This window comes from Gigantopelta aegis, chromosome 4, assembly GCF_016097555.1.
Source record: "Gigantopelta aegis isolate Gae_Host chromosome 4, Gae_host_genome, whole genome shotgun sequence".
NCBI lineage: Eukaryota > Metazoa > Mollusca > Gastropoda > Neomphalida > Peltospiridae > Gigantopelta > Gigantopelta aegis.
The window spans coordinates 19,565,933-19,578,716 of record NC_054702.1 but is presented as its reverse complement, the minus strand read 5'-3'; the positions used below and the strand labels follow the sequence as shown (position 1 = coordinate 19,578,716).

Genomic DNA, 12,784 nt, shown 5'->3' with positions numbered 1-12,784 from the left:
AATGTGAGGGATGAGACATAGCTACGTAAAAGGAGAAAGTGAAATGTCTAATGACACTCCAGCACACACTGTTTAAACAGAAGATATTAGGCATTCAACATAATGTGGAGGTGAGACATAGCTATGTAAAAGGAGAAAGTGAAATGTCTAATGACACTCCAGCACACACTGTTTAAACAGAAGATATTAGGCATTCAACATAATGTGGAGGTGAGACATAGCTACGTAAAAGGAGAAAGTGAAATGCCTAATGACACTCCAGCACACACTGTTTAAACAGAAGATATTAGGTATTCAACATAATGTGGAGGTGAGACATAGCTATGTAAAAGGAGAAAGTGAAATGTTTAATGACACTCCAGCACACACTGTTTAAACAGAAGATATTAGGCATTCAACATAATGTGAGGGATGAGACATAGCTACGTAAAAGGAGAAAGTGAAATGCCTAATGACACTCCAGCACACACTGTTTAAACAGAAGATATTAGGCATTCAACATAATGTGGAGGTGAGACATAGCTATGTAAAAGGAGAAAGTGAAATGTTTAATGACACTCCAGCACACACTGTTTAAACAGAAGATATTAGGCATTCAACATAATGTGAGGGATGAGACATAGCTACGTAAAAGGAGAAAGTGAAATGCCTAATGACACTCCAGCACACACTGTTTAAACAGAAGATATTAGGCATTCAACATAATGTGGAGGTGAGACATAGCTACGTAAAAGGAGAAAGTGAAATGTTTAATGACACTCCAGCACACACTGTTTAAGCAGAAGATATTAGGCATTCAACATAATGTGAGGGATGAGACATAGCTACGTAAAAGGAGAAAGTGAAATGCCTAATGACACTCCAGCACACACTGTTTAAACAGAAGATATTAGGCAATTAACATAATGTGAGGGATGAGACATAGCTACGTAAAAGGAGAAAGTGAAATGCCTAATGACACTCCAGCACACACTGTTTAAACAGAAGATATTAGCCATTCAACATAATGTGGAGGTGAGACATAGCTATGTAAAAGGAGAAAGTGAAATGTTTAATGACACTCCAGCACACACTGTTTAAGCAGAAGATATTAGGCATTCAACATAATGTGGGGTGAGACATAGCCCAGTGGTAAAGCGCTCGCTTGATGTGCAGTCAGTTTGGGATCAATCCCCACCTGTGGGTCCACTGGGCTATTTCTCGCTCCAGCCAGTGCACCACGACTGGTACATCAAAGGCTGTGGTATGTGCTATCCTGTCTATGGGATGGTGCATATAAAAGATCCCCTGCTGCTAATCGAAAAGAGTAGCCTATGAAGTGGCGATAGCGGGTTTCCTCTCTCAATATCCGTGTGATCCTTAACCATATGTCTGACACCATATATAACTGTAAATACATTGTGTTGAGTGTGTCGTTAAATAAAAAATTTCTTTCTTTCTTTCTTTTCAAGCGAGCATTCTACCACTAAGCCACATCATTCCACTGTAATCCTGAGAAGACAAAACATCTAGTTCAGCCATCTTGATCAATTAACTTGTAAGAAAAAACCCACATAGTAATCTAGATCTGTCAACATTTCAGACAAGCTATTTGGAAAGTGATGGATTTGGCGTGTTGTAATCACTGACTTCCCTCGTTAATAAAGCGTATGGGCCACACGAAGCGTGGTGTGCTTGGTGTATCATTTGTTTCACCTCTGACACCTGAAGGTCATGACCTCCACGATACACCCTATATTATAGATGTATACTGGTAGAACTGGTATGTATATATATGTGGATGGATGAATGAATGAATAAATGAATTAATGAATAAATGAATGTTTAACAACACCCCAGCAGAAAAATACACATCGGCTATTGGGTGTCAGAAAAGGTAAGTATATGGAAATATTATTTATACAGTTATGTAAAACCACAATGTAAAGATCTGTGGGGAAACGTACAATACAAACATATATATATATGTGAGTCTATGTATACATATTGATTATTCGTTTTAGGGGATTAAGTTCACATAAAATATCCTTTTCTGCTGTCCCAACTGAAAGTTAAAGTTTGTTTTGTTTAATGACACCACAAGAGCACACTGATCTTTTTAATCAATGGCTATTTAATGTCAAACATTTGGTAATTTTTACATATTAGTCTTAAGTAGAGAAGAAACCCGCTACATTGTTCCATTAGTAACAAGGAACCTTTTATATGCACCATCCCACAGATGGGATAGCACATATCACGTCCTTTGATATACTAGTCATGGTGCATTGGCTGGATCTATCCCAGACCTATCCCAACCAGTGTCCCATAACTGGTACAGTGAAACCCTGCAAAACTGGACCCTCTGTAAACTGGACCCTCTGTAAACTGGAATTTCCTCAAAACCAGATGTTTTTCACAGTCCCTTTTTAAGTATCAGTACAAAACATAATGCCTCTAAACTAGATATCCTTTTAAAACAGACTTTTAACTTGATCTCATGAGTGTCCAGTTTAGAGGGGTTTTACTATATATCAAAGACCATGGCATGTGCTGTCATGGGAAAGTGCATATATAAAAGATCCTTTGCTGCTAATGAAACAATGTAGCTGGTTTTCTTTGAAACCGAAGTGTCAAAATGATCAAGTACCGTATTTGACATCCAATAGCTGATGATTAATTATCAAAATGCTCTAGTGGTGTCTTTAAACAAAACTTTAACTCTTTTTGCTATTCAATTTCAGTAAGAATACCCTCTGCAACAGAAGCAGTTTTTTTCTCCAAGTCTGCAGCAAATAAAAATACAGGTATAAGTTTGACATCTAATACAATGAGCCAAATTATATACATTGTATTCAGAAACACATTTACCACCCACCCACTAAAGATTATTCTCCTCTAAGATTACACTGAGTGTCGCTCTGTGTTAGAAGGAAATGGTTTATTTAACGATGCACTCAACACATTTTATTTACAGTTATATGACTTCGGACATATGGTTAAGGACCACACAGATATTAAGGGAGGAAACCAGCTGTTGCTAATTCATGGGCTACTCTTTTTGATTAGGAGCAAGGGATCTTTTGTATGCACTATCCCATAGACAGGATAGCACATACCATGGCCTTAGATGTACAGTGAAACCCCTCAAAACCAGACCCTCAGTAAACCAGAATTCCCTCAAAACCGGACGTTTTACACGGTCCCGTGATTTGCGTATCTTTTAACACTAAAATTTACCCCTCTAAACCGGAAACCTCTTTAAACTGCACCGGATGAAATTATCCGGTCCCTTTGTGTTTCTTTAATGCAAATTTTACCTCTGAAAACCGGACGGTCACTTATACTTTGAATACCCACTCAGCCGATAACGTGACTGCATACGCAGAGCTAATTACATGTGCGCATGTTCCAGTGTCACTGTTGTGCAGTTGACAAATAACAATTAAGGGATTAATTACAGCTTTGATTTTTAAATAATTGGAGGAAACACATGTACTCCCTTTATTCTGAGCTTGATTGTTACAAAGTTAGATTCACTTGCGAATTTGATTGAGCTCCTTTTCATAGCTTACATGTACATCTCACGATTACTGCAATGAATGGCAAAGCAACTAGGAATTTAATTCATTTTTTCAATTGTTTAAACCCTTTTTTGTTGTTGTTTTGTTTTTTATCTTTGCAAAGTTTATTTAACAAAATAAAGAGTAACCAAGAGTAAAATTGTTTAGCTTGGTTTGGTGGAAAACTGATGGGGATAGATCCCAAACCGACCGCGCATAAAGCAAGTGCTTTACCACTGGGCTACGTCCCGTCCATTCTCTGTGTTAGAGTTCACCAATCTGTAATGGAGAGGGGGTGAAGATTCGTGAATTTTTTTTATTTTTTAGGAATGTACACCGCATTCTCCAACTTAATCCATTATTCATTAACACAAATTATGTGATTGCTATTTTAACTTCTATTTTATCTTTTAAAATCAAAATATTCGTTAAAATGGCAAAGAATATTTACAAAACTAATAACCCAAAATGATAGGATCCTTTCGAACCTAACCTGAACGATTCAGTCAGGAAATCCCTAGCAGTGGTTGACTGGAATTAATGCATGTGCTAAATGTGTAATTTATAACCTCTGATTTAGTGTTCAACAATCTTCGCTGTGTTCCACCAGAATATATTACTATCACTAGTATCAGGTTTCTAAGGCTTAAATTACATGTTCATTTGATGACGAAGATGTTTGGCCTCATGGGCTAAGCGTTGTACTTGTACAAATTAATTAAGTTTTGTCAGTAATGGGTTCGAATCCCTGACCTGAATGCATAAAAAGTTCAAATTGCATTGTTTCACAGGTGTTGATTCTTGAAAAATAATCTACACCTAGAACAATAGTGTGATGTCACGTGGATGTATACATGTATTAAAATGTTGTAATTCCCACTATACATGTAGTAACTGCCTGTAGGAGCACTGTACAAACACTACTATACATACTGTATATAGGCTTTTTGCCAGAAAATAAATTGAGAGTATGTAATAAATAAAAAAACCCAGACATTAAATGCCCCTATTATGTGGTTATGGATTTGAAATGTTTTGAAATTGGACACTGCATTTTATGCACTTTGCCAAATACTTAAACATCAATTCTCTTACTTTCATCTATCTAAAAATCATAAAAATATATCCATTACTTTCCAAAATTTTAGGGTACGTAATTTTACTCTCTGTCTCCTCTGGCAGAAACCGTGATATACTGAATATATCCAACAGGTGAATAAACCCATCTAAACTAGACTCCATCTCAATTCTGATCTAAGCTTAAGGGATGATTTGTAGCTGGTTGTGTGGTAAACCCTCTCGCACTGCACGCTGAATACCAAACACTGTTTAAATGGCTATCCCATTCATCTGAGAGGATTAAGCTGGATCAGTGTTACACCACAATCATTGTAACCAATGAAACGGCCTGACAGATATTGCAGGTAAAAGATGAGACTTTCGTCCACACCACATATCATGGCATAACAGCTTTCATGTTCACTTATACTATCTAATCTTCAACACCACATATGGCATAACAGCTTTCATGTTCACTTATACTATCTAATCTTCAACACCACATATCATGGCATAACATCTTTCATTTTCACTTATACTATCTAATCTTTAACACCACATATCATGGCATAACAACTTTCATGTTCACTTATACTATCTAATCTTCAACACCACATATCATGGCATAACAACTTTCATGTTCACTTATACTATCTAATCTTCAACACCACATATCATGGCATAACAACTTTCATGTTCACTTATACTATCTAATCTTCAACACCACATATTATGGCATAACAGCTTTCATGTTCACTTATACTATCTAATCTTCAACACCACATATCATGGCATAACAGCTTTCATGTTCACTTATACTATCTAATCTTCAACACCACATATCATGGCATAACAACTTTCATTTTCACTTATACTATCTAATCTTTAACACCACATATGGCATAATAGCTTTTATTTTCACTTATACTATCTAATCTTCAACACCACATATCATGGCATAACAACTTTCATGTTCACTTATACTATCTAATCTTCAACACCACATATTATGGCATAACAGCTTTCATGTTCACTTATACTATCTAATCTTCAACACCACATATCATGGCATAACAGCTTTCATGTTCACTTATACTATCTAATCTTCAACACCACATATCATGGCATAACAACTTTCATTTTCACTTATACTATCTAATCTTTAACACCACATATGGCATAATAGCTTTTATTTTCACTTATACTATCTAATCTTCAACACCACATATCATGGCATAACAACTTTCATTTTCACTTATACTATCTAATCTTTAACACCACATATCATGGCATAACAACTTTCATTTTCACTTATACTATCTAATCTTTAACACCACATATCATGGCATAACAACTTTCATGTTCACTTATACTATTTAATCTTTAACACCACATATCATGGCATAACAGCTTTCATTTTCACTTATACTATCTAATCTTTAACACCACATATCATGGCATAACAACTTTCATTTTCACTTATACTATCTAATCTTCAACACCACATATCATGGCATAACAACTTTCATTTTCACTTATACTATCTAATCTTTAACACCACATATCATGGCATAACAACTTTCATTTTTACTTATACTATCTAATCTTTAACACCACATATCATGGCATAATAGCTTTTATTTTCACTTATACTATCTAATCTTCAACACCACATATCATAACAGCTTTTATTTTAAATGTACTGTCTTCAACATCACTGATCATGGCATAACCACTTTCATCTTCATTTATACTAGTTATCTAATCTTTCACACAAAAGATCATAGTGTAACATCTTTCATTTTCAATTAAACCAGTTATCTAATCTTCCATACCAAAGATCATATACTATCTTCAACACCACAGATCATGGTACAACAGCTTTCATTTTGACTTATACTGTTATCAACACCACATACCATTTCATTTATACTTTCTTCAGCACCATAACAACTTTTATTTTAAATGTACTTCTTCAACCCCACATATCATGGCATAATGGCTTTCATTTCAAATGTACTATGTCCAACACCATAGATCATGACATAACAACACTTCTGGTCATAACATAATGGTTTTTATTTTTCTTATATTATCTTCAACATAACAGATAATAACAGATCAATAACTTTCATTTCAAATGTACCATCTTTAACACCACATATTATAACATAACACCTTTCATTTCAAACATACTATCTTCAACACCACATATTATAACATAACACCTTTCATTTCAAACATACTATCTTCAACACCACATATTATAACATAACACCTTTCATTTCAAACATACTATCTTCAACACCACATATTATAACATAACAGCTTCTATTTTCATTTGTTTTAACCTAATTAAGTTTAACATTATCAATTATAATATATTTATTGGAATTGCACAATATTAAAAAAATCTTGATTTCGCATAACATTTTTCTAATCCAAACCAACATAACAAAATATAATTATATTAAAATGATTGAGTGTTAGGCATAAAATCTAATAGAAATAATAATTAATATTAAGACTGTAATCACCTTGGTCTTAATATTAATAACAGAGGCCAGCAAAATACTTATGGGGTCTAGAGGTATGTTCTCATGAAAAAGATTTAAATTGTAGATATTGTGAAATGGATTCTGGAAAATATAATAACACATATGTCTATCTGTCTGCCTTTCTGTATTTAAACAAATGTGTGTGTGTGTGTGTGTGTGCATCTGTCTGTCTATGTGCCTGCCTGTCTGCCTACATGTCTGTATCTATCTAATCACTATCACTACTATCATTTTATAATGGTGGATTGAATATTTGTACTCAGTGACCTCACAAACAGCCACTATAGGGATTTCTATTGTGTAGGTTCCTTATTCAATAACTTCCAATGACAATATGGTCTAATTATATGTTTAAAGTTTTATTACACGGCACCTGATTCAGCCATTCTTCCTTCCATTCTTACATTATAAAACATATCTCTGAAAAGACATTCGTAACGTTTATTAACAACAGATTTAAAGGTATTTAGTTATAACTGTTGTTCATGAGTTTAAAACAAGTTATTTCCCAAAAGCCGAAATGTAAAATATTGTCTGGCCACCATTCAGTCACAAAACTACATCATTACATGTGATGACAGCTTTTTAAAAATGTGTCTCAAGGGATGATGTGACTTTTTGTTCGGTTGCTGAATGGTTTCACTAGACAAACACAAAAGTGAAAAAATTACAGTTCAGAGCATCTATACATAAGGAGTGTAAAAATTCCAGTTGAATGCATTGGATGAAAGGAACATTTTTTTTGCTGATTAGGTCGAGCATGAACATAGAAGTTAGTTTGTGTGTCCTCCAGCCTTAGCCTCTTTATATGTGAGGTTATGGCTTGAGTGTACTTAGTGCTAAAAACTAACATTTAAAATTTAGAAGTTTCCTTAACACAGTTTATTATGTCTGATGATAAGTAAGCTGTAACTCTTTCCAAAAAGAAAAAGGACATATTTTATTTAACGATGCACTCAACACATTTTATTTACGGTTATATGGCGTTGGACATATGGTTAAGGACCACACAGATATTGAGAGAGGAAATCCGCTGTTGCCACTTCATGGGCTACTCTTTTTGATTAGCATCAAGGGATCTTTTATATACACCATCCCATAGACAGGACAGCACATACCACGGCCTTTGATGAACCAGTCGTGATGCACTGGCTGGAGTGAGAAATAGCCAAATAACTGTAATCAAAATGGGTTTTATAAACCAGCTTTAATAGAGTGTGTGCATGTGTATGTGAGTGTGTGTGTGCATGTGCATGTGTGTGTGTGCGTGTGTGTGTATGTGTGCATGTGTCTGTGTGCTGTGTGTGTGTGTGTGTATGTGTGTGTGCATGTGTGTGTGTGTGTGTGTGTTGGCATTTGTAGCACAATGCCTACTATTAAAATTATGTGTGATCATTAACTATATGTTCATAGCCATGCAACTGTAATCAAAATGTACTATGTGTGTCATTAAATAAAACATTCCTTCCTTTCTTCCTTAGAAAAATGAATTAAGAGCCAGGAGGTATTTCCGACATTTTTCTTTAAATATGGTAAAAAAAACCCCACAAAACCCCCCAGCTTCTTAATTTTGAGGTGTCAGTATTGTGGCATGTTCGTAAGCTAAATGATTTAAACAGCAATTTAAAGTGAACAAAATGTGTCAAATGTGTATGTGCCAAATGTGTATTTCGTTAGTTTTCATACATACACAGAAACACAATGTAAAAGGATTTTCTACGTATCATGGACTATATTTCACGGAAACAATATTCAGAAGTCATCTGTGATCACAACTTGCTAAAATAATATGAAGCTAGCCAGTGGCGGATCTAAGGGGGGTGCCAGGGACTCACCCACCCTTCTCTAAATTTATTGACAGTTATATTTTTATTATTATTATTAAAAAAAATTATGTCGGAGAATCTGAGGAATCCCTTCGGGAATGTTTGTGCCACATGTCATTGGAAGGAAATGTTTTATTTAGCGATGCACTTAACACATTTTATTTACGGTTATATGGCATCGGACATATGGTTAAGGACCACACAGATATCGAGGGATGAAACCCGCTGTCGTCACTTCATGTCTACTCTTTTCGATTAGCAGCTAGGTATCTTTTATATGCACCATCCCATAGACAGGATAGTACATACCATGGCCTTTGTTACACCAGTTGTAAAGCACTGGCTGGAATGAGAAATAGCCAAATGGGTCCAATGAAGGGGGTCGATCCTAAACTGACCAAGCATCAAGTGAGCACTTTACCACTGGGCTACGTCTCGTCTCCCCCCCCCCCCCCCCATGTCATTGGTAACCTCCTAAATGGATTTTCTGGATCCACCCCTGCTAGAAGAGAATTACCAAATATTCACTGGCCCTCAATAAATTTTATTGAGTATATATACTCTTCAAAAAAAGAAACGCAAAAGGGTACAAATGGGTTATAACTCCGATTTTATGTTTCCTACCGGTTCATGCTTTGTGAATATAAGGTCATTGCATGTCCCAAACACATTCCCATGGTTACATTCGATAAAACGCAGCTACTGTACAATAAAGTTCCAAAATGTGAATATTCGCAAAAACGCAGCCACGTGCAAACCATGTCACCACTGCACGTGCGTTGTCTGCACGTGCAACATGAACACCGACAGTATAAAAGAGCAGGGTGTTCGCTTGCCTGGCCTCTGTATCTGGCCGACAGTTGACAATCCAGGACATGCCACGTCTAAGTGAACCGCAGAGAAACAATGCCATCGGCCGACTAGACGCAGGCGAATCCAGAACGGCTGTTGCCAGGGCATTCCATGTGTCCCCAAGCACCATCTCCAGACTGTGGGACCGTTACCAGCAACATGGATCAACACGTGACCTCCCTAGATCCGGTCGACCACGGGTCACTACCCCCGGGCAGGACCGCTACATCCGGGTACGCCACCTTCGGGAACGATTGACTACTGCCACCTCCACAGCCGCAGCAATACCAGGTTTGCGCAGGATATCCGACCAGACCGTACGGAACCGCCTACGTGAGGTAGGAATTCGTGCCAGACGTCCAGTTCGAGGTGTCATCTTAACACCACAACACCGTCGACTCCGACTGCAGTGGTGCCAGATTCATCGACAATGGCCTCAACTGCGATGGAGACAGGTGTGGTTCAGTGACGAGTCCCGATTTCTGCTCCGACGTTATGATGGAAGATGTCGCGTGTATAGGCGTTGTGGTGAACGTTATGCGGCAAACTGCGTGCAGGAAGTGGACAGATTCGGCGGGGGTAGTGTCATGGTGTGGGCAGCCATCTCACACACTGGCAGAACTGACCTGGTCCACGTGCAGGGCAACCTGAATGCACAGGGCTACATTGACCAGATCCTCCGGCCACACATCGTTCCAGTTATGGCCAATTCCAACGCAGTGTTCCAACATGACAACGCCAGGCCTCACACAGCACGTCTCACAACGGCTTTCCTACAGAACAACAACATTAATGTCCTTCCTTGGCCATCGAAATCACCGGATTTGAACCCAATTGAGCATCTATGGGACGAGTTGGACCGACGCCTCCGACAGCGACAACCACAGCCCCAGACCCTGCCCGAGCTGGCAGCAGCCTTGCAGGCCGAGTGGGCCACCATCCCCCGGGACGTCATCCGTACTCTGGTTGCTTCAATGGGCAGGCGGTGCCAGGCAGTTGTCAACACACGCGGAGGCCACACCCGGTATTGACTCCAGATGACCTTGACCTTGGTGGTGTGTCCTATCACTTACTCACAATGGACTAGAGTGAATTGTGAACAATCCTGCAACATTTGGTAATTATCGGACTCACCATTCAATAATTAAATCAATTCTCCAAATGTTACGACAATGTGGTTTTGCGTTTCTTCTTTTGAAGAGTATATATATATATATATATATTCCTATTACATATGTACTTGCATCTTCAATGTACATGGTATGTGCCCAGAACAAACCCATACAAATCCTATGTATATTCATACTGTACACATTTAACAGAGGAATGCATACGACAAAATGGACAAAACCGTTGTGTAAATCACTTTGAAACACAAATGGCATGTGTGTGTTAATGGGGTTGCAACACAGGCATTGTTCAGCTGCATAAAGATGTTGACCCAGCAAACACAGCCAGTATCTCAGTACAAACTGTTATCTAAACAGCAAACCTCTACTAGCTGTTTGTCAAACAATGACTGGCTTTTGAAATCAGACATTTTCAAAAAACAAAGCAAAGCCTATGTCAATGTCAAAATATTTTCAAGATAAAACATCTTTTGCCTATTAAGGCTTTTTCTTTTCACCAACTGTTTGCTGGGTTTTAAAGCAGTGTAGACTCATTTGGTTTACCAGCAAACAGGTGTTTGAAAGGATGTCTTTTCGTCACAGCTGCAGTGGGAAGACCAAGGTGTGAATTCAAAGGAAAGAATCAATAAGATGGTCGCTTGTTGAACAGTGTGGGCAGACTCCTCTAAACTGTCAAGTGGATGGTTAGCTGGCCTGCCCGTGTTGTGGAAAGGAAAGGAATGTTTGTTTAATGACATCTCAGTATACTTAAAAACCAGACCGCTGTTTGGTGTCTGTGATAAAAGTTGAAGCTTGTTTTGTTTAACAACACCACTAGAGCAGCCTGATTAATTAATACTGGACATCAAACATTTGTTAATTCCAGCCCTCAGTCTTCAGAGGATATCTGATACCTTTTACTATTAGCAGCAAGGGATCTTTTATAAGCACTTTTCCAGTCAGGACATCACATACCAAGTTGTTTGATATATACAGGTCATGGGGCACTGGTAGGGGTGGGTGGGGGTTGAATTGGACCGTCTCTAAATCGGAATTCCCTCAAAACCGGATGTTTTTAAGGTCCCTTATTAAATTTCAATACAGAATAGAACCTCTCTCAGCCAGACACCCAATAAAACAATGTTTTACTTAGAACCTTAGGTGTCTGCTTTAGAGGGGTGTGTACCAATGTATATACCGCAGATGTAATTATACACATACCTAACTTCAGTAGTTTCATTAAAAATATGTGAGAAAAATTTTTGGTTTAAATACACCACTAGAGCACACTGATATATTAATCATAAGCTATTGGATGTCAAACCTTTGGTAATTTTTACATATAGTCTTACAGAGAAAACCCACTACATTTTGTTCCATTAGTAGCAAGGGATCTGTTATATGCTTCATCCCACAGACAGGAAAGCACATACCACAGCCTTTGACCAGTTGTGGTGCACTGGTTGGAACAAGAAAAAAGCAAGTCAGTCGAATATATCCACTGAGGTGGTTCGATCCTGCGATGCATGCATCGGAAGCAAGCACTCAACTGTCTAAGCTAAGTCCCGCCCCCATGTGTGAGAAGTGTGAGAAAATTCAAGTGACTACTGGTTACGGTTGAATGACTACTATAAACTTAGTTTCACACTAGTACAAATTCAAGTGACTACTGGTTAGTGGTTACGGTTGAATGACTACTATAAACTTAGTTTCACACAAGTACAAATTTAAACACTTGTGTATTTATTCCATAATTACACCTCAATCACGATGTTATCAGTAGATTCATTGAAAACCATCTTAATAACAGCTGTGGTCTTGAAATATCCTACGTCAAG

The 12,784-nt window shown here is 37.6% G+C and overlaps 1 protein-coding gene across 1 annotated transcript in view; it reads right to left on the bottom strand.

Annotated features, from left to right (window-relative positions):
- LOC121369651 (spondin-1-like) overlaps positions 1-12,784 on the bottom strand; it is a 144,832-nt gene that overhangs the window by 52,703 nt on the left and 79,345 nt on the right. The window lies entirely within an intron of this gene.